Here is a 26,315-nt window from a genome sequence, read left to right as displayed (position 1 = left end):
CCCATTCAGAATCAGCTTCAAACAATTAGGAGGGTGTTGTGTGTCCCCCAAAAGGAATGTTGAAGTCCTAACTCCCAGTACCTGTGAACATGACCTTATTTGGAAATAGGGTCTTTTCAGAGGTAAGCAAGTTAAAAGAGGGTTATTAGGGTGAACTCTGACCCTGCAGGACTGGTGTCCTTATAAAGGGGAAATTTGGACACAGAGATAGACAAGCAGAGAGGGAAGATGATGTGAAGGTGGGGATGGGGTAATGCATCCACAAGCCAAGGATCACCAAGGATGATGAAACTTCCAACCACTAGAAGCTGCAGGGGAGGCCGGAAACAGAGTCTCCCTCACGGCCCTCAGAAGGAATCAACCCCGTGATGCCAGACTTCCAGTCTCCAGATCTGTGAGACACTAAATGTCTGCTGATTTAAGCCACCCAGCTTGTGGTGCTTCATCACAACAGCCCCAGCAAACTAACACAGGTGGCAAAGTGTTCCCAGTGTTTGTACGGTTCAGAGAAACTGATATGGTTCCAGTGGGAAGGGGTCCGGGGTCCTCACACCTGAGGCAACCGTTCCCACTGGGGCCACCGGGGGCAGAGACCCACTGAGCAGCAGGTGACACTCCATGTCCTGAGATGTCCCCTCCCACTTAACCCGTCCAACAGTCTCAAGAGGGAGGGCTTCTTACTCCCATCTGAAAGACATAAAACTGCAGTGGCAGAAATTTAAACGCCTTGCCAAGGATTGCACGGTCAGGACCCGAAACCGGCAGGAGAGCCGTGGAGCTTGGTCGTCTGCCGCGCCCACCTCCCAAGACAGAACCTGTTTTGAGGAGTTTCCGGGGTTTGGGGTGCGTTTCCCCAGCCTCTCTGCTCCATCCCCGGTATTGCAGACTCTTGGGCAGTCTGGCCAGGGCATGGGACCACGTTTTTCTCTGTTCTCTCATTGAGAGCAGGATGCAAGGAAAGGATGAGATATTTACGAATCCGCAAATACTTTAAAAGCCCTTATGTGTGCAAGTTTTCACCTTTCACACAGCACTTTCGCACGCATTGTTCCCCGGCCCCAGCGCTGCCCCTCAGATGGGAATTACCGTCCACCTCTGAAGGACGGCTGACTTACTTGTAAACTGGCCTTAGCTACGACGGCCTAATATGTTGCTCTGATGTGGAAACTCTGCCAGTTGGATTTATTTATAGGGAAGGATGCCTGTAGTTTTTACTTAAAAGAGGTTCCACTGGGACTGCTTTGGGGGTTGTTCCTGAATAGACTTGGAGTAAACATTTCCCATGGACGTTCTCTGACTTGATGAACCCCTCTCGGTTCACTTCTCTCTGTGTGCTCCTGTTGGCAAAGAGAGTGGTGGGATTTCTCCATTCTGTTGTCAAGGACTTTCTCTGCTCAGGCCGCACTGGCTCACCTTGGCAGCTATAGGATGGCCAGGCTCTGGGAGGCCCTCTGCTTTGGCCACTGAGGAGCCAGCAGGCTCTGTGGGGGACAGTTCAGCCCTTCGTGGTCTCCCACAGGCTCCCGGAGGGCCTGCCCCACCCACAGGCCTGGCCCCAGACTTGGAAATGCAGATGGCGCCAAGTCAGATCGTAGGTGGTCCACTTCCCCCAACTTACACTGCATTTTGCTAAAAGCCTGGACTCTGGAGCCAGAACTCCCGGTTTCAAATCCTGGCTAGGGTAAGCTCCATGCTTCAGTTTCTCCTTCTGTAAAATGGGGATAATGGTCGTGCCTGCCTCATGGGCTGTTGTGAAGGCTAAACGATTAGTGTTTTTATAAAGCGCTTAGAGTAGGGCCTGGCACATAGCCAGCGCCATAGTTAAGTGACTGCTCGCATTATTGCTATTGCTGTTATTGTTATCAGTTCATTCAGCCAGCATGGACTGAGGGCCATACGCGTGGAGTCAGATGGACGAGGTTCAAATCCCACCTTTGCTACTAACTCGCTGAGCAACCCTGGGCATTTCACTTCACCACTCTGTGCCTTGGTCCCCTCCCTCTTCTGTGAAATGGAGATAATGAACGTACATATATCACAGGCTGGTGGTGAGGATGAGGGGCTCGGCCCAACGTCTGGCTCACAGCACGTAAGTGCTTAGTAAATCCTAGGTACTATTATTATCATCAGTATCAGAGTTACTGTGATTCCTGCCGGCTCAGGCCAGGCCCTCCACAGCTGCCCTGGGAGAAACTCTCGCCATCACCTTGGACGGATCCATTAGCATTTGGGGCCTGGCCAGCCCCTCCTGTGTCTTCCCTGGAGTCTCCCTGCCCACCCCCAGCACTCCAGCCCTAGAACCTCGACCCAGCCCTTCCCTGCATGTCTGCCACCCCCCAGTCCTCTCCCAGCTGCAGAGGGATGTTTTCCTAACATTCATCAGATTGCTAGAGCCCTCCAACAGCTTTGCTGCTGCACACGGACTGCAATTCCAACTCCTCACGGGGGCCCTCTCGGTCCGGCCCCAACAATCCTGGCAGGGGGGTATCCCTCTGCCTGCGTAGCCTACGTGGGGCCCTCACTCACCCCTCCCCAGCCCACTGCCTTCTTCGCTCTTCCTCAACCCCACCAGGGCCACTTGCTCCTTGCTCCCGTCCCCATCCGCCTGGAATGCTCTCCTCACCACCCTGACCTCTGCATGGCTGGCTGCTTCTCCCATTGGGACCTCTGGTCAGAAGTCCCCTCCACAGGGACTGCCCGCCATTCCCCACCCTGCAGCCCTGTTTTGTTTTCTTCACAGAGCTTACCGTGCCCGGAAGCCATCTTCTGTATTTATTTGGTCAACTGTATGAGGACCGGGTCTCATGTGTTTGATACTCGAAGGCACCCCCAAGGGTGAATCAGAGTGTAACAGAGACTGCACATAGAGGATGCTCAGTAAACACTCATAAACAGATAAACAGGTGGCCAAGCCCTGGCTCCAAGCATCCTTTAGGGAAGAGCTAATGCATCTTTGTTATTATATAATAAAAGAGGTGGAACCCCAATGGTGAAAATTCCACTACGTTTTTGCCAACCATAAGCCTGGGAAGCCTTTCAACCCATCTCGGGAGGGGGAGGGGGGTGTCACCTCTTTTTCCCGTAACGGCTCATAGATGGCTCTCCTCAACCTCCTTCCCCACCCACGCCTGTCAAAAGCTGCTGGGTTTAGACGCCCGTGTTTCTGTTCCGAATTATCGATTGTTTAATATTCAAGAGATGGCATTAAATAAATATGTGCACAATTATGTAATGTGTTTGGAAACAATCTGGTTAGTCCCAAAGTGCTTGGGCAGGAAACAAAACTTCAGAGTGGTAAGAGATCTGGGTGATCTCTGAGGGCTGAGGAGAGAGGCACGCAGCTAGTCTGCCTGTCTGCTTCCTCCCCTATTTGGGTCTGGAGTCACTCATCTTCCTTGATGCCGGCAGGGTAGGGTAACAGAAAGTGAGCTCAGAATCTCTGAGTTGCACCCTGGCTCTCCCAGCTCCTGGCTGAAAGTTACTTCTCTCTGGGTCTCAGTGTTCTCACCCGTGAAAGGGCTGACGACACCTTCTGGGAAGGTCAGATGAGATCCTGACTCTGAGCTCTAGCTCAGAGGCTGTTCTTTCGGAAGGTAAGTTGCTTCTGACGCTCAAAGATGAGCAGTGTGACCTCTGTTCCCTGACAGGGGTGGGTCTGGGGAAGCAGGCATGGACTTTGAGGTTCTTAGGTATGTAACACAGGGCGGATCGAGCAAGGCAATAACAGAGGCCCAAAGAAAGGGCTTTGGGAGAACAGAGGAAGATGTGGTTAATCCCAGCTAGGAGCCAGAGAAATCTCACAGAGCTGCCATATGGGCTGGCTCTGGAAGGCTAAGCGGCATTTTGACCCCAGAGAGAGGGCTGCCCCATTTAACTAACATGCACTAGGCAATTAGCATGTATTGAGCACCTATTATGTTCCAGCTACTCTTCTAAGCACTTTACATGGATTATCTTTGCTTGGCCTTGACAAGACGGAGATGCTGCTGCCGCCCCATTTTACTGACGAGGGACCTGAGACTCAGTTCACTGTGTGCAGTGATGCTGCCTTCCTTCTACGCTTCCTAGCCGTGCTCCCTATTCAAACGCAAAGACACGTGGGGGGATTTCCCCACACCTGCACAATGGTGCATAAATAATTCAAGTGTCCCCGCTAGATTGGCAGATGGAAGGCAGCTGCTGTCAAACACTGTTTTCCTGCTTATCAGACCCTCCATCTGCACCCCCTGCAAGGGTGCTCTCTTCCCAGATCTTCCCCATCTCCAGCTCCAGCAAAACCCCAGTCTCCAACTCACCCCTCCACGTCTTCTGGTTATATGAAAGGCGTCAGGGTTTGGAAAATAGGGCCCATGTCTTGCCGGCTCTGGGGACTGGGTGACGAAGTTCAGCTCTGGAAAAGGGGAGATGGCATTGGTTAGGGGTGGGTGACCCAACGGGGACTCAAGTCAGCAAGGAGGAGGAAGGTAACAGCGGTGTGGAGCATCCCCTGTGTGCCAGCACTGGGCTAGTGCCAGGGTCAGGTGGGGTGGAGATGGAAGAGAAGCAGGGGAACCCCGCCCCTGCCTTCTCCATCAAGACCTGCCTGGGTGGGCTTCACCCCTCCCAGGCCCCGTCTCAGGGGAGCTAGTCTACTGCCAGCAGGGTGTCAAGGTGGGGTCTCCCTGTCCTCTGTCTGCTGTCTGGTGTGGCCTGCAAGGGCAGAGGGAGTGAGGCAGAGTGGTCATGGGCATGTGCTCTGGAGATACAGAGGCCCTGCCTGGGGCTCGTGGCTGGACCTTTCCAAGCCTCTGTTTCCCCATCTGCAGGACAGGATAATAATACCTATTTTTACATGCACTTGTGTGTACGTGCGTGTGTGTGTGTGCGTTTTTATCATGTGTGTGGTGTTATGTAGCCACAATCACAATCAAGATACAGAACTTTTTGTCACCATAAGCTTCCTTGGGCTGTCCCATTATAGTCACCACCTCCCCCCACCGCGCTGCCTGCATCCCTAACTCCTGACTATCATGAATCTGTTCTCTAATAATGTTGTTTTTTTAATGATATCTATAAATGGAATCATGCTATGTGTGACCTTCTGGGACGGGCTTTTTTCACTCAGCACAATTCAGTGGAGATTCATCAGGTTGTTGTGTGTATAGACAGTTCAATCCTTTTTATGGGTGAGTACCACTCCATGATGTGGGTGGACCATAGGTAGCTTAATCATCTATTAAAGGACATCTGGGTTTTCTCCAATTTTTGGCAATTATTACTAAAGCTACTATAACCTTGTGTACAGGGTTTTTGTGTGAACCTAAGTTTACATTTATTTGGGATAAATGCACAATAGGACAATTACTGGGTCACATGGTAGTTGTATATTTAGTTTTTCTTTTTTTTTTTTAAAGAAACTTCCAAATGGTTTTATAGTACCATTTTACATTCCTGCCTACAATGTATGAGTGAACCAGTTTTTCTGCATCCTCACCAGCATTTGGTGTTGTCATTTTTTTATTTTAGCTGTTCTGATAGGTGTGTAATTATATCTCACTGTGGTTTTAATTTGCCTATCTTTAATGACTAATGATGTTGAACATCTTTTCATGTGCTTATTTGCCATCTGTATATTCTCTTCATAGAAATGTCTCTTCATGATTTTTGTCCATTTTCTAATTAGATTGTTTGACTTCTTTTTATGGTTGAGTTTGGAGAGTTTTTTATACATATCAGATACCAGTACTTTGTCAGATTTTGTGGTTTGCAAATATTTTCTCCCAGTTTGTAGCTTGTCTTCATCTTTTTTACAGGGTTTTTTTGTTTGTTTGTTTTTGTGGATCATGAGCTTTTAACTTTGGTGAAATCCAATTTATCATTTTTTTTCTTTTATGGATCATGCTTTGGTGTCAAGCTTAAGAACTCTTTGCCTAGCCCTAGATCCCAGAGATTTTCCTCTTACATTTTTCCCCTAAAAGTTTTATAGTTTTACATTTTATAGTTAAGACCATGATCCATTTTGAGTTAATTTTTGTATAAGGCGTAAGACTTAGATAGGTTTTTGTTTGTTTGTTTGTTTGTTTTTGTTTATGGATGTCCTATTGCTTCAGCCCTATTTATTGAAAAGGTTATCATCTTTCCTCCATTGAACTGCTTTTGTACCTTGGTCAAAAGTCAGTTGGGCTTATTTGTGTGGATCTACTTCTGGGTCCTTTATTCCATCCCATTCCTCTATGTGTCATCTCTCTGTTGATACCACAAAGTCTTGATTTCTATATAATAAATCTTAAAATCAGGTAGACTGACTCTTCTTACTTATTCTTTTTCAAGACCATTTCAGCTATTCTAGCTCCTTTGCTGTTCCATATAAATTTTAGAATAATCTTTTCTACATCTACAAAAATTTTGCTGGGATCTTGGTAGGAATTGCAGAGAACTGACATCTTTACTATGGTGAGTCTTCCAATCCATGAACATATATGTTGCTTCATTTATTTATTTTTTTATTTTTTCATCAGTTTTTTTTGTAGTTTTCAGCATACAAATCTCGTACATGTCCTGTTAAATTTACACCTAAGTATTTCATTTTTTGAGTGATTGTAAATGGCACTGCATTTTTAATTATTGTGCCCACATGTTCATTGCTAGTATACAGAAATACAATAGATTTTTGTATGTTTATCTTGTACCCTATGACTTTCCTGAAATCACTTATTAGTTCTAGGAGGTTTTTTTTTCTTTAATAGATTCTTTTGGATTTTTCATGTAAACGATGAAGTTAGCTGCAAATACGGACAGTTTATTTCTTCCTTTCCAATCTGTACTCCTTTTCTTGTCTTGTTGCATTGGCTAGAACTTCCAGCACGATTTGAATATAAGTGGTGAGAGCTAACATCTTGCCTTATTCCCAATTTTAGGAGAAACCATTCAGTCTTTAACCATTAAGATAATATTACCTGTAGATTTTTGTAGATGTTCTTTATCAAGTTGAATGAATTCCCCTCTATTCCTATGTTTCTGAAGATTATACCATGAATGGTTGAATTTTATCAAATGCTTTTCCTGCATTGATGGATATATCATGTGATTTTTCTTTAGACCATTAACATGGTGAATTATACTAATTGATTTTTAAATGTTGAACCAACCTTGCATTCCTGGAATAAACCCTATTTGGTCATGATGCATAACTGCTTTTATACATTGCTGAATTTTGTTTGCTAATGTTTCATTAAAGATTTTCGTATCTATATTGATGAGGGATGTGGGCCTGTAGTTTTTCTTTTTGGTATTGTCTTTGTCTGGTTTTGATATCAGGGTCATTCTAGCTTCATAAGATAAATTGGAAAATGTTCCTTCCTCTTCTGCTTACTGGAAAACATTGTGTAGAGTTGGTGTTAATTTTTTAAGCGTTTGGTAAAATTCTCCAGTGAAACTATCTGGTCTGGGGATTTCTTTTTAGAGTATTTAAAAATTAAAAATTAAAAATCCTCAATAATTATAGTGCTATTCAGATTATCTATTTCATATGGGTGAACTGTAGTAGTTTGCATTTTTTGAGGAACTGGTCCATTTCATTTAGGTTGTCAAATTTATGTGCGTAGAGTTATTCATAGTATTCCCTTACCATCCAATTGTGTACTTGCAAGGTCTATAGTGATATCGCATTTCATTTCTAATTTTGGTAATTTCTCTCTTTCCTTCTCTTTCTTTCTCTCTCCCTGTTAGTCTTGCTAAAGTTTTGTCAATGTTGTTGATATTTTCAAAGACTCAGCTCTTTGTTTCACTGCTTCTTCTCTATTCATTTTCTTTCTTTTTTTTTTTTTAAAGATTTATTGATTTATTGATTGATTGATTGATTGATTGCTATGTTGGGTCTTCATTTCTGTGCGAGGGCTTTCTCCAATTGCGGCAAGCGGGGGCCACTCTTCATCGTGGCGTGTGGGCCTCTCACTATCGTGGCCTCTCTTGTTGCAGAGCACAGGCTCCAGACGTGCAGGCTCAGTAGTTGTGGCTCACGGGCCCAGTCGCTCCGCGGCATGTGGGATCCTCCCAGACCAGGGCGCGAACCCGTGTCCCCTGCATTAGCAGGCAGACTCTCAACCACTGCGCCACCAGGGAAGCCCTCTATTCATTTTCTGTTCCCAATTTTATTGATTTCTGCTCTTTATTATTTCCTTCCTCCTCCTTGATTTGGGTTTATTTGGCTCTTCCTTTTTTATTTTGTCAAGATGGAGCTTAGATGATTGATTTGAGGCTTTTCTCTTTGCTAATCATGCATTTAGTACTATAAATTTCTGTCTCAGCACTGCTTTAGGTATGTCACACACATTTTGATATGTTGTATTTTTATTTCAATTCAGTTCAATATATTTAAAAATTTTTCATTCAGACTTTATCATTGACCCATGCATTATTTAGATGTGTATTATTTAGCTTCCAAGTGGCTGGAGATTTTTCTGTTATCTTTCTATTATTGATTTCTTATTCGATTTTACTGTAATTGGAGAACACATTCTCTTTGATTTAAATTCTAATTTTGCTGAAGTTTATTTTATGTCCCAGAATATGGTCTATCGCGGTGTATGTTCTGTGGACGCTTGAAAAGAATGTGTTCTATAAATGTTGATTTGATCCTGTTGGTTTACGATGTTGTTGAGTTCTTCTATATCCTTGCTCTCCTTGCTCTGATATTCTGTCTAATTGCTCTATCAATTATTGAGAGAGGGGTGTTGAAGTCTCCAACTATAATTGTGGTCAGTTCCATCACTGTTTGCTTCACGTATTTTATAGCTCTATTGTTTGGTGCATATACATTTAGGATTGCTATATCTTCTTGGTGGCTTGACTCTTTTACCATTATATAATATTCCTTTCTTACTCTAGTAATCTTCTTTGTTCTGAAGTCTACTTTATCTGATATTAATATAGTTACTCTTATTTTCTTTTGATTAATGTTGGTATGATACACATTTTGTCTATTCTTTTACTTTCAGCCTGCCTGTATTATTATATTTGAAGTGAGTTTCTTGTAGATAGTGTATAGTCAGGTCATGTTTTTCAAGCCACTCCGTCAATATCAGTCTTTTAATTGGTGTATTTAAACCATTTACACTTAATGTAATTACTGATACATTAAAGTTTAAGTCTGCAATTTTAATTTTTGTTTACTACTTGTTCTTTCTACATCACTTAAAACTACATCAGAAAGTGTTATGATTTTTGCTTCAATTGTCAAATATAATTTGGAAAACTCAAGAAGAGAAAGAAAGGGTCAATTGCATTTACCCATATTTTTTTTTCCTTCCTGATGTTCCAAGATTCATTTTTTATTGTTTATTTTCTGTTTAGAAAACTTCTTTTAGCATTCTTTTAGGGTAGGTCTTCTGGCAACAAATTCTCTCAGTTTTTCTTCATCTGAGACTGTCTTGATTTCCCCTTCATTCTTGAAGAATATTTTTGCTGGATATAGGATTCTGAGTTGACAGTTCTTTCCTTTCAGCATTTGAAAAATGTTGTGCCACTTCCTTCTGGCCTCCATGGTTTCCAATGAGAAATTCACTGTCACTTGAATTGTTTCCCCCTTATAGATGAGGTGTCATTTCTCTCTCACTGCTTTCAAGACTTCTGTTTTGTTTTTAGTTTTCAAAAGTTTACCTGTTTTTTACCTTGGTGTGGATTTTGTTGAGTTTATTCTCTTTGGAATTTTGCTCAGCTTCACGAATCTGTAGGTTTATGTTATTTGCCAAATTTGGGAAGTTTTCAGCCACTATTTCTTCAAGTATTTTTTCAGTTTCACTTCCTTTCTTGTCTCCTTCCAGCAGTCCAACGACATAAACATTAGATCTTTTGTTAAAGTCTCACAGGTCCCTGAGGCTGTGTTTACTTATTTATCTTGCGTCTATTTTCTCTTGGTTATTCAGATTAGGTAATTTCTATTGCCCTATATTCTGGTTCAGTGATTCTTTCCTCTGTCCCCTCTGGCCTGCAGTAAAGCACATCCATTGAATTTTTCTTTTAAGTTTCAGTTATCATATATTTCAGTCTAAAATTTCTATTTTGTACTTCTCTATGCTTCTATTTCTTTGCTGACACGCTCTATTTTTTTCATTTGTTTCAAGTGTGTTCATAGCTGTTTCTTGGAGCATTTTTATGATGGCTGCTTTAAAATCTTTGTCAGATAATTTCAACATCTCTGTCATCTTGGCGTTGGCTTCTATTGATTGCCTTTTTCATTCAGTTTGCGATCTTCCTAGTTCTGGTTATAAGTGAATTTCTACAGAAACCTGGGCATTTGGGGTATTATGTTATGAGACTCTGGATCTCATTTAAACCTTCTGTTTCAGCTGGTTTCCTCTAACACTAATCCAGCAGAGAAAGAGGGTTGGTTGGGAAATCCAGCTCCCCATCAGGCCCCCACTGATACCTCCATGGCTGGGAGGTACGGGAGTGCCTTGTTACTGCTCCCAGTGTGGTCTCTCCACAATCGTGACAGGGACTGGGGTGAGGTCTTGTCACCACCCAGTGGGGAATGAAAATCCTGGCTCCCTACTTGGCCTTCTCTGACACCACTCCTGTGGGGGACTTGAGATGCTTCATTACAGTCTGGTGAAGGGGTAAGTCTAATCTCCCCACTGGATCGTTGCTGGTGGGGGTGGAGCCACAATGTTTTCTATGGTGTTTAGTTAGAGTAGAGCAGTTTTTGCCTAAAAGTGTCTGTTCTGCTAGGCTGCCCCTTTCCTGCTTCTTTAGCTAGAGAGACCAGGTTTCTGTTGGGGCATTTTTTTGCCTGCCCATTGGCATTTCCTCATTTCTGGCTTCTTCAGCTCCAACTCTGGGCTATATGAGGCAAAAAGAAACTCACGAGGAACTCACTGCTATGCTGTTTCGTGGGTCCCCAGGTCCCAAGAAGCAGGTCTGTCTTCTCTCTTTTAGAATTTTCTTATGTTTATTTTATATAGAATGTCTAGGGTTCTCAGTTGCACCTAGGGACAAGTACCTTTACTCCACCATCCTGGAAGTGGGAGCCCACCTGAAGCCCTCTTAACATGTGCTTTCCAGCTCCCTGGAGTTTTCCAGAATCACCTCTATCTTCTTAACACAGCTAAACAAATCAGATTTTCTAAGATGCCTGTCATTTCCCATGGGCTCCCAGCTTTCTACCTGACCCAGGTGAATGCCTACCTGTCCAGTCAAGGACCAGAAGAACTCTGGGCTTTTAGGAGGCCTTTTCCTTTCAAAGCTGTAGGTGGTAATGGGTGACCTGGGGCAGAGCCCCAAAGATGCCGATTTGTTAAAACTAGAAATCCTGTTGGGCATCTCTTTCAGGGTCTCTAGGTCTAACCTTCTGAGGTCTCTTCTGGGGGATACAGGGATCTGGGCAGTGTCGCTAATCAAAAATGGCTTAAGCCAGGGTGTGAAACTTCATAACTTTGCCTCATTCCCCACCATAGCTGCTTCCTCTTGCCTGGGTTGTGCATTACTTTTTACAAAAGGCTCTCAAGTCTGTACCTTATTTCCTTCCCTCCCCAGCTCTGGGAGGCAGGAAGCTCCCACCACCCTTTATGTGTAAAGTGCCTGGCTTCTAGAGGTCAGTGAGCTATCCAAGGCCACTTAGTTCCACACTGGCAGAGCCAGAATCACACCCAGGTCTTGTGACTCTGGCACCAAGGTCATTTTCGAGGCCTCAAATCATCTCTGTATTTTTTATCTAGGTCAAAATGGTTCTCAAAGTGTGGTCCACATGCCCGTGAGGGTTCCCAAGATGCTTACACGGGGGGCTGAGAAATCAAAATCATCTTCCTAATAACATTTAGATGTTATTTACCACCTTCACCTGTTGATATTTGCACTGCTGGTGCAAAAACTGCTGGTGCCCTAGCGTGAATCAAGGGAGTGGCACCAAATTGTACTAGTCATCATCCTATTCTTCATCACCACACGTAGGCGGTAAAAAATGCCAGCTTCACTAAGGAATGTCCCGGATGACGCAGTAAAAATGATTAATTTTATTAACTCTCAACATGAGAACACGGAATGGGAAATATATGCATCAAGCGTTCTGCTGTAACCCAAGTATGATGGGTGTTGGAGGAGAGGTTCTCCTATGAGCATTTGAGTTGTGAGATGAACTTGCCTCTGTTTTCACCAAACATCATTTTTACATAAAAGAACAACTGACAGACACACAATGGTTATTCAGACTTGGGTATCTGGCAGACATTTTCTCAAAAATGAACAGAGTGAGCCTAACATTTCAAGGAAAACAACTGACAGTATTTGTTGCCAATGATAAGACTTGAGCTTCCAAAGTGAAAATTAGAATTTTGGAAGACTTGTATGTGCCATCAAGAACTTGACAGCTTCCCAATACTTAGAGATGTTTCTGATGAGGTCAGTGCTAAGATAACAAATGTGACATTCTATGATATTGTATAATGAAATATGCAAACATTTGAAAGATCTGTATAACTCAATGAGCCAATATTTTCTAAATGACCAGTGCAGGATGTTGCAAAACCATGCATAGGTAAAAAAATTCATCAAAGTGAAAGAAAAAAATGGATTATAATGTACAATATGAAAAGTTCATTGTCAATGGCTTCAGAGTTTTCATTGCAACTAATTTTTAAAATGCTGTCTGTTCTGGGCTGAATTGTGTCCCTCCCAAAGTTCATATCTTGAAGTCTTAACCTCCCAGTACCTCAGAATGTGACTGTACTTGGAGATAGGGCCTTTTAAAGAGGTGATTAAATTAAAATGAGGACATTAAATGGGCCCTAATCCAAACTGACTAGTGTCCTTATAAGAAGAGGGAATTTGGACACACAGAGAGATACCAGGGATGTGCACACAGAGGAAGGACCCTGTGATGATACAGTGAGAAAACAGCCATCTGCAAGCCAAGGATAGAGGCCAGCATGCCTTGATCTTGGACTTCTAACTGCCACAACTCTGACAAAATACATTTCTGTTGTTGAAGTCATTCAGTGTGTGGTATTTTGTTATGGCAGCCCTGTAACCGAGCAGGACCCTGTGGGGCCTTCTTGCGGACAGACTCCCCCACCATCTCCCCCCACCTCTTGTTTATAAAAAAGTTTTAGCTTCTTAGGCCTTCCCCGAGTTCCAAAGAGCAAATTTAATCAGAGAAGTGAGAAAATGCAGAAACAAAGGAAAACAGTCAAGCAAGACAAAATAATAATAGCTTAGCCATAAAACAAAGTCAAGGACCTTTAGTTCTTCTTCAAGGGCTCTAGGTAATATCTTGAGCCATATCCTTGAGTTGTTTTGTGGATACTAAAATCCCCTCCAGGTAGAAGAAGCTAACTGCATGCTGACCACAAGCATGTAGACCCCAGACTGGTTGAAACCAGAAGGATGATGATGTTAACTCCTGAAAAGCCACCCTATTACCTCACTACCAACCAATCAGAAGAATGTCCATGAGCTGATCAAGCACCCTACAACCCTCACCCCTAATGTTGCCTTTCAAAACCCTTCCCCAAGAGCCATCGAGGAGTTCAGGTCTTTTGAACACGAGCTGCCCATTCTCCTTGTTTGGCCCCATGTTGGGTGCCTTGCAATAAATGCTATACTTGCCTTTACCACAACCTGGTGTCAACAGATTGGCTTTACTGTGCGCGGATGAGTGGGCCCAAGTTTGGTTGAATAACAGCCCTAGCAAACTAATATGCTATCACTTGTTGAGTTTGGGTGTAGTATCAAAGAAGAATATCTACAATTATCTGAACGGCTATTAGAATCCTCCTCCCTTTCCCACAACATATCTCTGTGAGGCTGGAATTTCTTCATACACAGTAACCCAAACATCATATGGCAACAGATTGAACGCTGAAGCAGATGAGAATCCAGCTGTGTTCAATTAAGTCATTAAAAAGACTTGCAAAAACATAAAACAACATTACTCTTCTAGTTTTTTTTTTTTTTGGAAAATATAGTTATTTTTCATAAAGTATGTTACCATAATGGATTTATTATTGTTATTTTTAAAAGAATTAATACATAAGTATTAGTACAATCTCAGTTTTGACTTCGAATATGGTAAATATGAAGAGATAATATTCACATAAGCACAACTCTTTGGGGTCCTCAATCATTTTTAAGAATGTAAAGCGTCCTGCAACAGAAAGTTTGAGAACGGCTGATTGAGGTCAGCATTTCCCCAACCTGGGTCAATCAAATATGACTGTCAAGATGATTGCTATCTGTCCTTTAATCAATCTCATTTTTTCTTAATAGCTTGCCTTATTAAAACTTAAACACATTTATTTTAAAAGGAAAACCAGTGCCACTCACCACAAATAAAAGATGACCACAACAGAAAAATTATAGCAGGATGTCCTGATGTTTAGTGGATTCTATTGCCTGCCTGAGGCCCTGAGCCCAAAGTTGGCTTGCTCTCTGCCTAGAGTTTAGCCAGTGTTCAGGTAGGGAGGGGGCCATAGTTAAAGACACACTAGTTCCAGACAGAACCTTTTGCCTTGAGGTGACGTGGAAGACTGAAAGAGAACTGGAAACAGATGAGTTTTCTCACCAGGGGATGGGCTGTTATTTCATACCACCTAGTATCCTCTTAGGTACCATCAGGGATATACACTCCACACTTAGGGATGCTCAGATTTAATGGCACCAAGGCTAAAGGGGGAGGGACAGTGATTCCCTTCACAAACAGTGCTTCTGCCTCCTTGAAGGTGGGCAGGGGAGAGGGTTCTACTCTTGCTCCCAAGCCCAAGACAATGACCTTGGCAGCTGAGCTTGAGAGATGAGAAACGGCGCATTCTAGCTCAGGCAAGCCCACGAGACATTCTGTGTACTAGCTCTCCTCCAAAACCAAATCAGTTCATGGCCTGTGGACACCTCAACTCAAGCTTGTGTGTGCTCTACTCTGGATTCTACCCCCTCCCAAATCTGTTTTAACCTCGTGTGTTCCTTTTCTAGGTGATGGCGCCATGGCCAAGAATGTTCCCAGCAACACTGATTGCAACAGCTGCTCTGGAAACAACCCACATGTTCACCAGAAGGAGAACAAATTAACAAGAGTGCAATATCTTCATGCCACGGAATACTACACAGCCATACAAATGCACCAACTCCAGCTGCAGCAACCACATGGATGAATCTGAGAAACAGAACGTTGCCAGAAAGAAGCAAGACTCAAAAGGTTACATACTGTACAATGACATTTTAAAGAACTAAAGCAAAAGCAAAACTAAACAATAGATGGTGTAAGCATACACACACGAGATAAAAATGTTTTTTTAAAAAAAGCATATGGGAATTCTCTGTACTTTCTATTCAGTTTTGCTATGAACCTAAAATTGCTCTAAAAAATACAGTCTATAGAAAAAAAAAAAAAGCATAGAAATGATAAACACAGGATGGTCATTTCCTCCGGAAGAGGCAAGGGGTTGGGATGGGGACACTCACACAGGAATATGCAAATTATTGGTGACATTCTAAGTCCACGATATACATTGTATTATTAAACTAACATATATGCTACATAATTTCCTTTGTGTGTATCAAATATAATACTAAAAAACGAAATAAAGGAAAAAATGCACATCCTCTTACCCAGTCATTTTGCTTAAGAACTTATTCTAACGGAAGTAATTAGAAATGCAAACAATGTTTGAGCCATATCGATGTTGATCACGGTGTTTTTCTTTTTAATCATGGCAATAATCTGGACACGATCTAAATTTCTAATCTAGGAGATTAGTTACATAAATTACTGAGAAGCCATAGGACAGAATATTATGTATCTATCAATAATCATTATTTTCAAATAATTTTTCATGACCCAGGAAAATATCTTAATAACCTGACGTGAAAAATGCAGAGTAGATAAGATCCCAATTTCTATGACCTACAATAAGAAATGTATTATGTTTACAGCCTAGAAAAAGAAGATATAGTAATTTTGAAAGACATAGTGTTCCCCAAATGTCAACACTGTGGGGTAAAGGTTTCGGTTCTTCTATAAAGTGTCTCTATTTCCCTGTTTTCTATAGTAAACATGCATGTAGGAAAACATGCTTGCACATAGTACATCAGTCAGGAAGATGGGCTTGCCCATCCCCCAGCACTCTCACAGCCCCCTCCCTTCAAATGATTAGCCCATCGTCCGGAGGCTGGACCTTAGTCTGATAAGCCTCCATCAGCCTGACTCCATCAGGGGGCAGAGGAGGGAGGGAAGGAGGCCTCTCACATCCCCTCCCTCCCACCCTTCAGTCTCGCCACTGAAGACCAAAGACCCTCTCACCTTCAGTCTCCCCACTGAAGACCAAAGACCCTCTCAGTGTGCCCCTTGCCCACCTCGGTCCAACCTCTCCTTCCCTGGCCCACCCTACCCAGTCCCTCTGTCCAGGGTTACCTATGGGGAACAGAGGAAGGGTCTGGGTCCCGGGGCTTTGCCTGGCTCTGCCCTAGCCACCAGCCAATACACCCCTACATGGGGGCACGGCAGGGTCACACCTAGGACAGCTCCACTCCAGGCCCCAACCTGGGGCCTGCCAGGGATCCTCCCTTCTGACACCACTTTCCCATCACTTCCCCTCTCTAGAGATAGAAACCAGCCCCCAAAGTCCCCTCACCACATGTACATCTTCTCCCTCGATGAAGCCATGTGCCTATGAAATTGATAAAGGATGGCCTCTGGGCCTCACTGCTCCACTTTACAATTGGGGAAGCGGAGGCTCTCAGAGGGAAGACTGTGTACCTGAGGGCGCACGGCTGAAGGTGGCCAAGCCAGGATTCAAACTCAGGTTGCGTGGCTCTCAAAGCCGGTAGATTCTGCTGCCCCACGTGCCAGACCTGTTGCCCCCACCAGTGAGCGCTGTGCTCTTGTGCAATGTCCTCTTTGAGTCAAAAATAAACCGAGGCTCAGTTCTGCTGTGCCATCTGCTACACATCAACTCCGAGGCAGGGATGTTGACTTGCTGTGTAGAGAGGGTGCACTCTCGCAGCCGGAATTGAGCAGCGAGCTTCCCTGGCTGGAGGTCGGGGAGGGGAGAGGGGCTTGGGGCAGGGTAGGGGGCAGAGGGGCCGGGGCAGGCACAGTCCTTGACAGGTGGTGGGGGAGAGCTGTGGGCTATGAGCCAGCATCCCTGGGCCAAAGCTGACTGCCGCTGAGGCTGGGTGGCCTTGGGCAAGTCCTTTCCCCTCTACTGAGCCTCAGCTGCCCCACTACAAGGGGTTGGAACATTTGATTCTTTACAGGCCTGACAAGGTCATATTCTACGGCTGCAGGTCTTGGGGGGCTGCCTCCACACTCCTGGCCCTTTGGGGTCGACAACAGCCAGTGGGGAGGAGAGAGGATTCTTGGAGAGAGGAACCGGCTGGCCCAAGGTCACACCATTCCTAACAACAATAACATCAACAGCAATGATAATAATGCTTCCCTACTCATAAGATGCACGCAGCTTGTATCTCCCAAAGCACTCCCATGCCCGTTATTTCATTCACAGTCCCCATTTTACAGATGATGAAACAGGATTAGAGAGGGAGAGGGGGAAGCCTAATGCCACACAGCTGCCCTGTGGCAGGGAGGACAGATCCTTGTTCCCATGCATCTGTTCCATGAAACTTCTGAGTCTTAGTCCCCAGGGAGCTGTAGGCATGAACTTTCCAGATACCTGTCCAGGGAAGCCCCTTGTAAGGCAAAGTCCAAAAGTGGGAGGGACTCTCCACCCAGGAAATTCCTCAATTTAGGCATTTGCTGAACCTGTTTCCTGTGTTACAAAAATAACCACAGGGAATCCCAGGTGGAGGGTTTGCCCAACGCCCTCCACATGCGTTTTGCTCACTTCCAAGGCAGGTGGGAGGAGCAATGGGTGAGGAGTCCAGTCCTGGCACTTCCCGCTTAGCCATGTGCCTTGGGATGAGTCCCTCTCTGTAAAGTGTGGGGTTGGACAAGGTGGCTCCCAGGGTCCTCACCATTCCAAGCACTGTCCCCGTCATTACTGGAGGCATGTCTGTCATTTCCCATTCATCTTTTGTCAGCCAGGAGCGGCCATGAATGCTGGATGGCCAGAACCCTGCTGGCTAAGTTCACTGCTTGTACCCTAGTATCTGGTACTCCGTAGGACCATGTTACCACTTGTAGATTGATGGTGGGGTTCTAAGGAGCAAATCCCGAGGACAGCTGTTTTGTATCACACAGAGGGTCCTGGGAAAAGGCCCCTCGAGGCCGTCACTCATTGAGCGCTTAATATGCGTCAGGGTCTATTCTCCAAATTTTATTTTTATATTTTTATATTTTAACATCTTTATTGGAGTATAATTGCTTCCAAACTTTAAATAATCCTACTTAATCCTCACAGTGACGGCTAAGAGTACAGAGATGCTGCTGTTGCCCCACCCATAATCCCACAGATCTAACCACTGTGGTGTCATTTCCGCCACAGATTCTGCATCTCTTTGCTAGAGGACCTTCTCTGGTGGGCAGAGAATCCACAAATTCTAGAGAAGTAATGCCACTCCCCCCACCCTGGCAGCCCTTGGCCAATGATTGATGGGAGCTGGGATTTGGTGTATAAATACCCCAGCTCCCTTGCCCCTTGGGTGGGAAAACCATAAGCTGTGGGCTCTGTGCTAGCTCTGAGTCCCCCAGAGCAACTGAGCCTCAGTTGCCTATACTGATAATTAACTTGCTTGAAAACACCTCCTGCCCATTCCTGTCTCACTTTCCTGTTCCCCTACTTGCATTCCTGTGCCTCCCAAATAAATTATTTACACTTGAATCATTGTCTCATGGTCTGCTTCTGGGAGAACCCAGGCTGAGATGAAAGGCACTGATATTATTCCCATGTTGATAGGAAAGAAGCTGACGCTCAGAGAGGGGTAACTTTCCCAGAGTGACGTGGGAAGTTCAGATCTGAACCCAGGCCTGAGATGTTCTGTTTTAATCATCACATATTCCAGGAAGAAAGAACTAAGAGTGTGATTGAAAGTCTAGTGAGAGAATGGCCATGGAAGAACATTCACTCACTCACTCACTCAATCATTCAAAGACTCTTTATTGAAATCAACTGCTTGTCAAGTCCTAAACTGGGTGCTGAGGGTACACTGGTTAAATGCACCAGCTCTAGAATCTTGGGGACCTGGGCTCAAATCCAGGGTCCAACCATGTGGCAGCTGTGTGACACGGGCAAGTGATTCAACCTCTCCTGACCTCTGGTTTGTCATCTGTCAATGGAGGATCATGGTGGTGGCTACCACACAGGCTGCTAGGAGAGTAAACAGGCTCACATGTATGAATAAGTGCTCAATATGCATCAGCTATAAGATGATGGTAAAATCAGTGCTGAAAACTGGGAAGTGATATGTGGCAGCAATACTATTGTTTTTAGCATGTCTTATCACTTAGGCCAGTCTGTGGTTAAAATAAATAACTATGAGTTCCAGAGGAGTTGAAAATTTGCACTTCCCCCTACTTTTCCTTCCTCTCTCCCTCCTTCCCTCCCCTTCCTTCCTTTCTTTTTCCCACCCACCCAAAACCCCTGCCCTCTGCTCCTTGCCAGCCTCTGTGCTAGGCACGGGGACACAGAGATGACAAGACTCTGCCCCCAGGGGGCTCTCAGGGCCCGGGAGGGATTGGGGAGGTAGACAAGGGAACCACATAGCTCAATGTGGTGAACAAAGGCCCACACAATGGCAGGAGAGCACGAGGAGGGGCACTTGAGCCTGCTCATTGATGCTGAAATTAAGGGGAGTCAGAAAGGTTAAGTCACCTGCTCAAGGCCACAAAGCAAATAAATGGTTGTTCTGACTCCAAATTTCATATGATTTCTGGTATCCTGCCATGTGGTCACATTCTGTTATGAGCCCCAAGGAAATCATAATAACAATGACTTCTATTGCAAGATAGGTCTTGGGGACTCAGCCCAAGGGAATCTTTTGTGGCTGACTAGCTACAGAGAACAGAGCCTCTGAAGTCTCAATAGTATGAGCAACCGAAGAGCTGAGAACAATATGAAAGCAATAAATATTTATTTCAAAGGTAAGCTGATAAGACATATTTTTCTAAGAATTAGAAGCTGAGCAAATAGTAGAAATGTGACAAGACACTTTACTGAAGAATAAGTTGGAACTTAGGGCATTTTACCTTGCTGCAGATTACTGTTTTTCTTTTCAGTCATCTCAAGATTAATTCAACCACATACCAATATCTTTAGTTTTTCCTCTTTAACACAGAAATAAATTAGATCCTAATTCTATAAGTCAGATTTTTGTTTTGTTTGTTTACAGAAAGCACATTTTTCTCTGATTTCTTTTTTCTTTTTTTTTTTAAGACCTGGAGCAATCTGAGATACACTTCTCTTATCTTTTGGGGTTAAAAACTTCTCCCTTCCAGAAGGAGACATTCTAAATGCTCCAATGAAAGTCACCCAGAACCCAGGTTTTCATATACAGAAATTCATTTTATAGAAACCTTGTCAAGACAATTCCAGGAACCCAGGCTGCCTGGGCACCAACATCACACACTCTTCTGATTATGGTGAGGATCAGTGTCACCCCAAACTCTACCAAATGAGCTGCAGGAGAGTTTTAAATAGTAGGAAATCCATGCCGGCTGAGGTCATGGTGAAAAGGAAGGGGAAACATTCACAGTTGCTCTGGGAGAGAAGGAAGCTGTTAGGCAGAGCGGCCAAGACCTGATGTAGAACAGAGCACAAACTCCAATCAGGCCAGGCTGCTGGCAGGATGTGACTCAGCCTGCTGCCCCGCTGGCTGAAAGGGCAGTCTGGCTTTTCTCGACCCAGGTCAAGCAAGTCTAAGGCTCAGACAGGCCTGAGGTTGGTGGGAACGCCTGTGGACCCTTTCCACCCCCTCCACTCTCATTTATGGCTATTTCCCTCTGGCCTGAGCCAGACAGCAGAGCGGTTCACCTAGCAGACTCCAGCCAGAGGCAGCCAACATGCAAAGTCACCTGAATGACTATGCAAATATTTTCTATCCCCCTCCCCCATCAACACAGGGCCTCCCAAGCTGAGCTCGAGTCCTAATTAGCTCACAGGACAGTGAGTTGAGTACCTGATGGAAGAACAATTAGTGAATTCAGTGGGGAAAGAGGAAAGACACAGCCCCTGGAGAAGCAGGTAGTGCTGTTTTAGGACCAGGCAAGGCAAAGGTGAATGGATGCCCACATACTGCAGCACAGGGAAGATGGGGCAAGAGTGCCAGCCTCAGCAGCTCAGATCCAAGCTAGGACCTGTGATCGCCGTGGCTGCTATCTGCAAAGTATGATCCTCAGTACCACGTCCTTTCCCTTTAATACTCAGTTACCACATGCATCCTCCACAGGCCCAGCTCTGCACTACGAAGAAGTTTTGAAGTTTCGTATAAAGAAATATTCCCCTTAAACCGTGCTTCCAGTTTATGTGAACTTATATTTAGAAATAGATTTTTCTTTCTTTTTATCAGAAATCGAGTTCAAACTTCTAGCCCAGCAACCGGACACAACTGCTCACAATTACGTTTCATTTCAAAAAGAATAAAATGTATCATAGTTACCTGTTTTGCTGTCTCTGGGTCCAAAAGCTAACTAAGGAGCCCGGCCGGCCATAGAGGGGGAGGTTTGAGGGCTGGTGCAGAGAGCCGGGGCTGCGAGTGTCCTAGCCATGCGGTCACAGGCACGGGTCAGTTTCCCCACCTGTACAGTGTGGAGGCCGGCCTCCGCCTGGGCTGCAGGAAGCAGGGCATAAGGTCTGGCTGGGACGGCTCTCTAGGGCCCTCAGCAAATGGAAGTGAAGGAACATTAGCCTTGCTTTTGAACAATGTCAAAAAGTTGCATAAGGAGGGTAGCCGTGCTTATTGTGGGGCACGGTTCTGGCTTTCTGGAGCAATCTTGTGCAGCATTTCTGCAGCCCGAGAGGGAACACCCTTCCCATGGCCTCCGCCTCGCCTCGCCTCAGCGCTGGGTGGTGACTCAGAGTGCTGCAAGGGGCGTGGGCGGGAAACCACTTAGGCATCACCATGGAATCTGACAGATTTGCCCCCGTGGAGCTGCTCTGTAAAGAAAAGGGGAAGAGGGGCACTTCTCCCTCCCGCAAGGTGAGTGGGGCGTGAGGGAGCAGCTTTCATCAGCCGAACCCCCTCCCTGCCAGCACGGCTGGACGCAGAGGACCTAAAGCACGTGGTGGCACAGGCTTCCAGGGTCGGGGGGCGAGTCCCATCTGTGGGGACTCCTCCCCCCTGCAACGGGTTCAAACATCCCTCCGACACTTCACGTCAGGAAGGCAACACAGAAGCCTTCCGAGCACCACGCCTGTGTGCTGGGCCCCCCACCGAGCCTTCTGTGCGCTTTGCTTCAGCCCATCCTCACAACGACCGATTCTCATGCCCATTCTACAAATGAAGAGGCTGAGGCTGAAAGCCCTGAGGCAGAGCTCGGATTCCAACGAGATATTCCCAGTGCTCTGAAAAGCTTCGGGAGACCCCCAAACGGGTGTCTGTGGGCACATGAGGGCAGGAGAATGTTCCCAAAATGCAACTGTTGGGGCCACAACAGCTCGGGGTGGAGGCGCTCATTTTAGGCAGCTGCCATTTTTTAAGGAATTTTTCTGCGCTGTCGCATGTACTTTTCTCGACAGTTCTCTGCAGCAGGTGCTAATATTTCTATTTCACAGGTGAGGAGGTGGATTTTGAGTTGCTTCCCAACGGCACCCAGCCATTCACTGTCTTGACCACCGCCCTCTGTGACCCCTGGCCTCCAGCTCCTCATCTGTGCAATGGGGACTTGAAATCACACCCTCCAATTCGTCAGGGTTAAATGAGGGAACAGAAGGGAAACGCTTTAGAAACTGCAAAATGCCACCCGAATACCAAGGAGTATTATTATTTACTGAAATAGCTTAGTGGGGAGAGTGCGAGTGAGGCTGAGAATGACAAGGTTCGGGGGAGGCAATCCTAGATTCGGCAGAGCGCTTAAGTGGCGTTCTTCCCTGGACTGCAAGCTCCCGAGAGCAGGGACCGTATCTCGTGTGCCTCGGTTCCCAGCTCTGGGTATGGCACAGAAAGAGCCCTTGAAAAATCTTGGCTGAACTATTCAGGATTAATTCAGGACAGCAGGAGAGGGCAGAGGGGAAGAAAAATACATTCAAGGGCTGGAGGTGGCCTTAGGGCGATCAGAAAATTGATCTTCCAGATGGGGACACTTTTGAGAATAAAAAGGACATTTTTAATAGTCACGATAAGCCAGGACTGTACTAGGCCAACCAGGACATATGGTCTCCCTATTTGCTGATCATTTTATCTGATCCCCACGTTGCGAGGGAAACTGAGTCCCAGCAGGAGGCACGGAGCCAGGCACAACCCAAGGCTCCCGGTGCCCTCACAGGCCTACTCTAAAAAGAGCCAGAACAGCAGCTACGAGTGGGTGGAGCTTGCTTTTGAGGGCCTGCAGCTCTCTGGAAGGAATTGGGTGTTCTCCATATAGCCCAAAGTTTCTGCTGGGTAAATATCAACACTTCTGGTCCGGTTACTAAGGGCCTGAGGAGTTGCTAAGCGGCCGTATGACCTCATGAGGGCTACTGTTCAGCATTCAATAAGCCTCCTTGAGTGACATTCCTCAACTCCCAAATCCCAGGGGCCCCTGGGGTTCTGTGAAAAGACACAGAGAGATTATAACGAGCAGGAACAATTGACAGAAACACGGTTGCTTTCTGGGGTAGGGGGTGGAGGGGCTGCAGCCTTTCAGAGCAGAGCACGGGAAGTTTGGGTACCCAGTGAGAGCCGTCAACAGCTGATACTAGCAGCACAAACACCCCAGGAATAGAGAACTAACCCATGAACAGTGCCTGAGCCTCTCTAATCCTCCTGAACAGACATCATCTCTGTTCCCAAAGCGGCCATATGGGCGGGGAGGTTGTAATGATCACCCCATTTCAAAATATAGGAAGCTGAGGTCCAGAGAGAAGAAACAGCTGCCCAAAGCCTCCCCAAATGTTTGCCAGGTGTGGGGAACAGAACAGCATCCACCCAAAGACACCCGTGTTCTAATCCCCGAGCCTGTGACTATGTCAGGTTATGCGGCAAACGGGAACGAAGGTTGCAGACGGGCATCAAGGTTGCTCATCAGCTGACCTGAAGATGGCGGAAGGGCCCGTGAGAAACACGGCAGCCTCTAGAAGCTGGAAAAGGCAGGGAATCGGATTTTCCACAGGAGCCTCCAGAAGGGGACAGAGCCCTTGATTTTAGCCCTGTAGACCTGCACCTGACTCCTGACTTAGAGAGCTATTAGCTGATATATTTTAAGCTACTTGGTTTGTGAGAATTTGTTGTAGCATCAACAGGAAACTAATGTGCTAGGGTTAGAAATCTGCAAGGCCTGAGCCAGAAGCGGGGGCCTTGGAGATCATTTAGCGAACTTGGAGTTAAGGAAAGGAGAGGCCCAGAGAAACGAGTGATTTGCTCAGGGTCACAAAGTATGTGACACAGATAATGACAGAGACCTCCCCAAGGCTACTGACACCATCCGCCGAGGGGCTGGATCTTTTAGGCCACTTCTCTGCTGATTCTCCACCGACAGGTCTCATTGGGACGCAGGGCCCCAAACCCTGTCCCCTCTGTCTCTCTCGGCAGGCCAGTGGCTCGTTTTATGGCAGTTAGAAGGCGCTCTCCTCCTGTGTCCCACCACCAAACACAGGTGGCCTGGAGCCAGCATTCACAGCCCACGGCCTTGTAGCCTCAGTTTCCTCATTCGAAAATGGGCACAGCACCCTCCACATCATGTGGAGAGAACACAGTGCAAAAGGACAAAGGGGAAGCCTGTGGCACCACGCCTGGCACGCGGTCGGCGCTCACTGCCTGCTCCCCCCTTTCTCTCAGTCAGGACCAGGCCTGCCATGGGTCCCCCAAGGCCACTGGCTCTAAAGCCTTTGGAATTCAAGAGCCTCATTCCCAGAAGAGCATTATCTCTGCCTGGCACACACAAGGCGTTCAATGAATGCTTGTGGAATAGACCATAGGTTTGACACCTGAATGTTCCTCTTCCTCCGCTTTGCCTAGAAGGCCCCTTATGTGTCCATCAAGATCCAGCTCACACGCCACCTCCTCCAAGCAGCCTTCCTTGACGTCAAGGTGCAAGGTCACGGGGTACTCTTTGTGCTAGGTTTCCAGCTTTTCTGTGGCACCCTGGTTTTCATGTTTAGGGCTCAAGCCATGCTGTCAGATAACCCTGGGCTCCAGTTCTGGCCTTGCCTGTGTGATTCTGGGCCAGTTACACCTCCTCTCTGAGCTTCATCTCCTCTGTTCCATCGCTGGGTTGTGGGGAGGAGCACATAAGGTGCTAACATGGGAAGGGTTTAGCATAGTGATGGCACAGAGTAGGCTTGTAGTAAATGGCCATTGTTTTCATTAGAAAGGTTATTATCTTAGATGCTTCCTAGTGTAAAACCAAGGTCCCCAGGGCAGGGGCGTGTCTGATTCATCTCTGACAGACCTCAAATCTTTACTGAGCACCTACTGCGTGCCAAGCTCTCCTCTAGCCCTGGGAGGATAGAAGGGAACAAGGTCCCTGTCCCCATGAGCTGACTTTCCAGTGGTGGGGGAGACAGACATGGAACAGTCTGCACAAATAAAAATAGAATGTACCAGGCGGGGGTGGGAGAGGGTGTCACTGTGATGAAGCATGGAGGCACAGCAAGGGGCAGGGAATGACAGGGGAGCCTCTGCTTTGGATAAGGGGCCAGGAAAGGCCTCTCTGAGAAGGTGGTGTTTACGGCCCTATCGGAGTCAGCGAGTAGAGTAAGCCACGTAGACATGTGGGGAGAAGCATTCCTGGGGAGGGAACAGAAAGGGCAAAATCCCTAAAGACTGTGTCTGGCGTGTCTGAGAAACAGCAAGGAGGCCACGCAGTGTGTGCTCAGAACACGTATGCAGAACTGACATGTTATTACATTATTTATACTATTATATAAAAAATATTGTTATGCCCATTTATATATTCTTTCCTATTTTATTAATTGGAATCATATTCATTGAGCCTCTTCCAAGTATTATGTCATTGAATGCTCACAGCAACCCTTTGGGGGGGGGTGCAATTGTCCCCACTTTGCAGATGTGCAAAACTAAGGCTCAGAGAGGTAAAGTGCTTTGCCCAAGGTCACACAGCAGGTGGATGTCTAAGTCAGGATTTGAACCCAGGACTCTGTGATATTTCAGTTCTTGCTTTTTCTCCCAGGACACCAGGCTTGGGTGGTACTCATGCTCCCCGATTCCTGCTCCCCCACCATGAGTTACTCTGAGCCCCAGGTGGTGACCTCCCTCCTTCCTTCCCTGGCCGGGTATTTATAACTGGTCTCTGTGGCCTC

At 45.9% G+C, this 26,315-nt stretch overlaps 1 protein-coding gene across 9 annotated transcripts in view; it reads right to left on the bottom strand.

Moving 5' to 3' along the window:
• The window catches only part of ATP2B2 (ATPase plasma membrane Ca2+ transporting 2), a 355,750-nt gene that overhangs the window by 190,960 nt on the left and 138,475 nt on the right, over positions 1–26,315 (bottom strand). For 8 of the 9 annotated variants that reach the window (XM_082344349.1, XM_082344354.1, XM_082344357.1 and 5 more), the window contains one exon: positions 4,296–4,390. The exons of the other annotated variant lie outside the window; for it this stretch is intronic. The gene's annotated coding sequence lies outside the window, so the exon portion shown is untranslated. The remainder of the gene's footprint in view (positions 1–4,295; positions 4,391–26,315) is intronic. 9 annotated transcript variants of the gene reach the window in all.

The sequence above is a fragment of the Balaenoptera borealis genome (genome assembly GCF_965194805.1).
Source record: "Balaenoptera borealis genome assembly, chromosome: 12".
NCBI lineage: Eukaryota > Metazoa > Chordata > Mammalia > Artiodactyla > Balaenopteridae > Balaenoptera > Balaenoptera borealis.
Note: the sequence above shows the minus strand (reverse complement) of the source record. Positions and strands in the feature narration are given on the sequence as shown.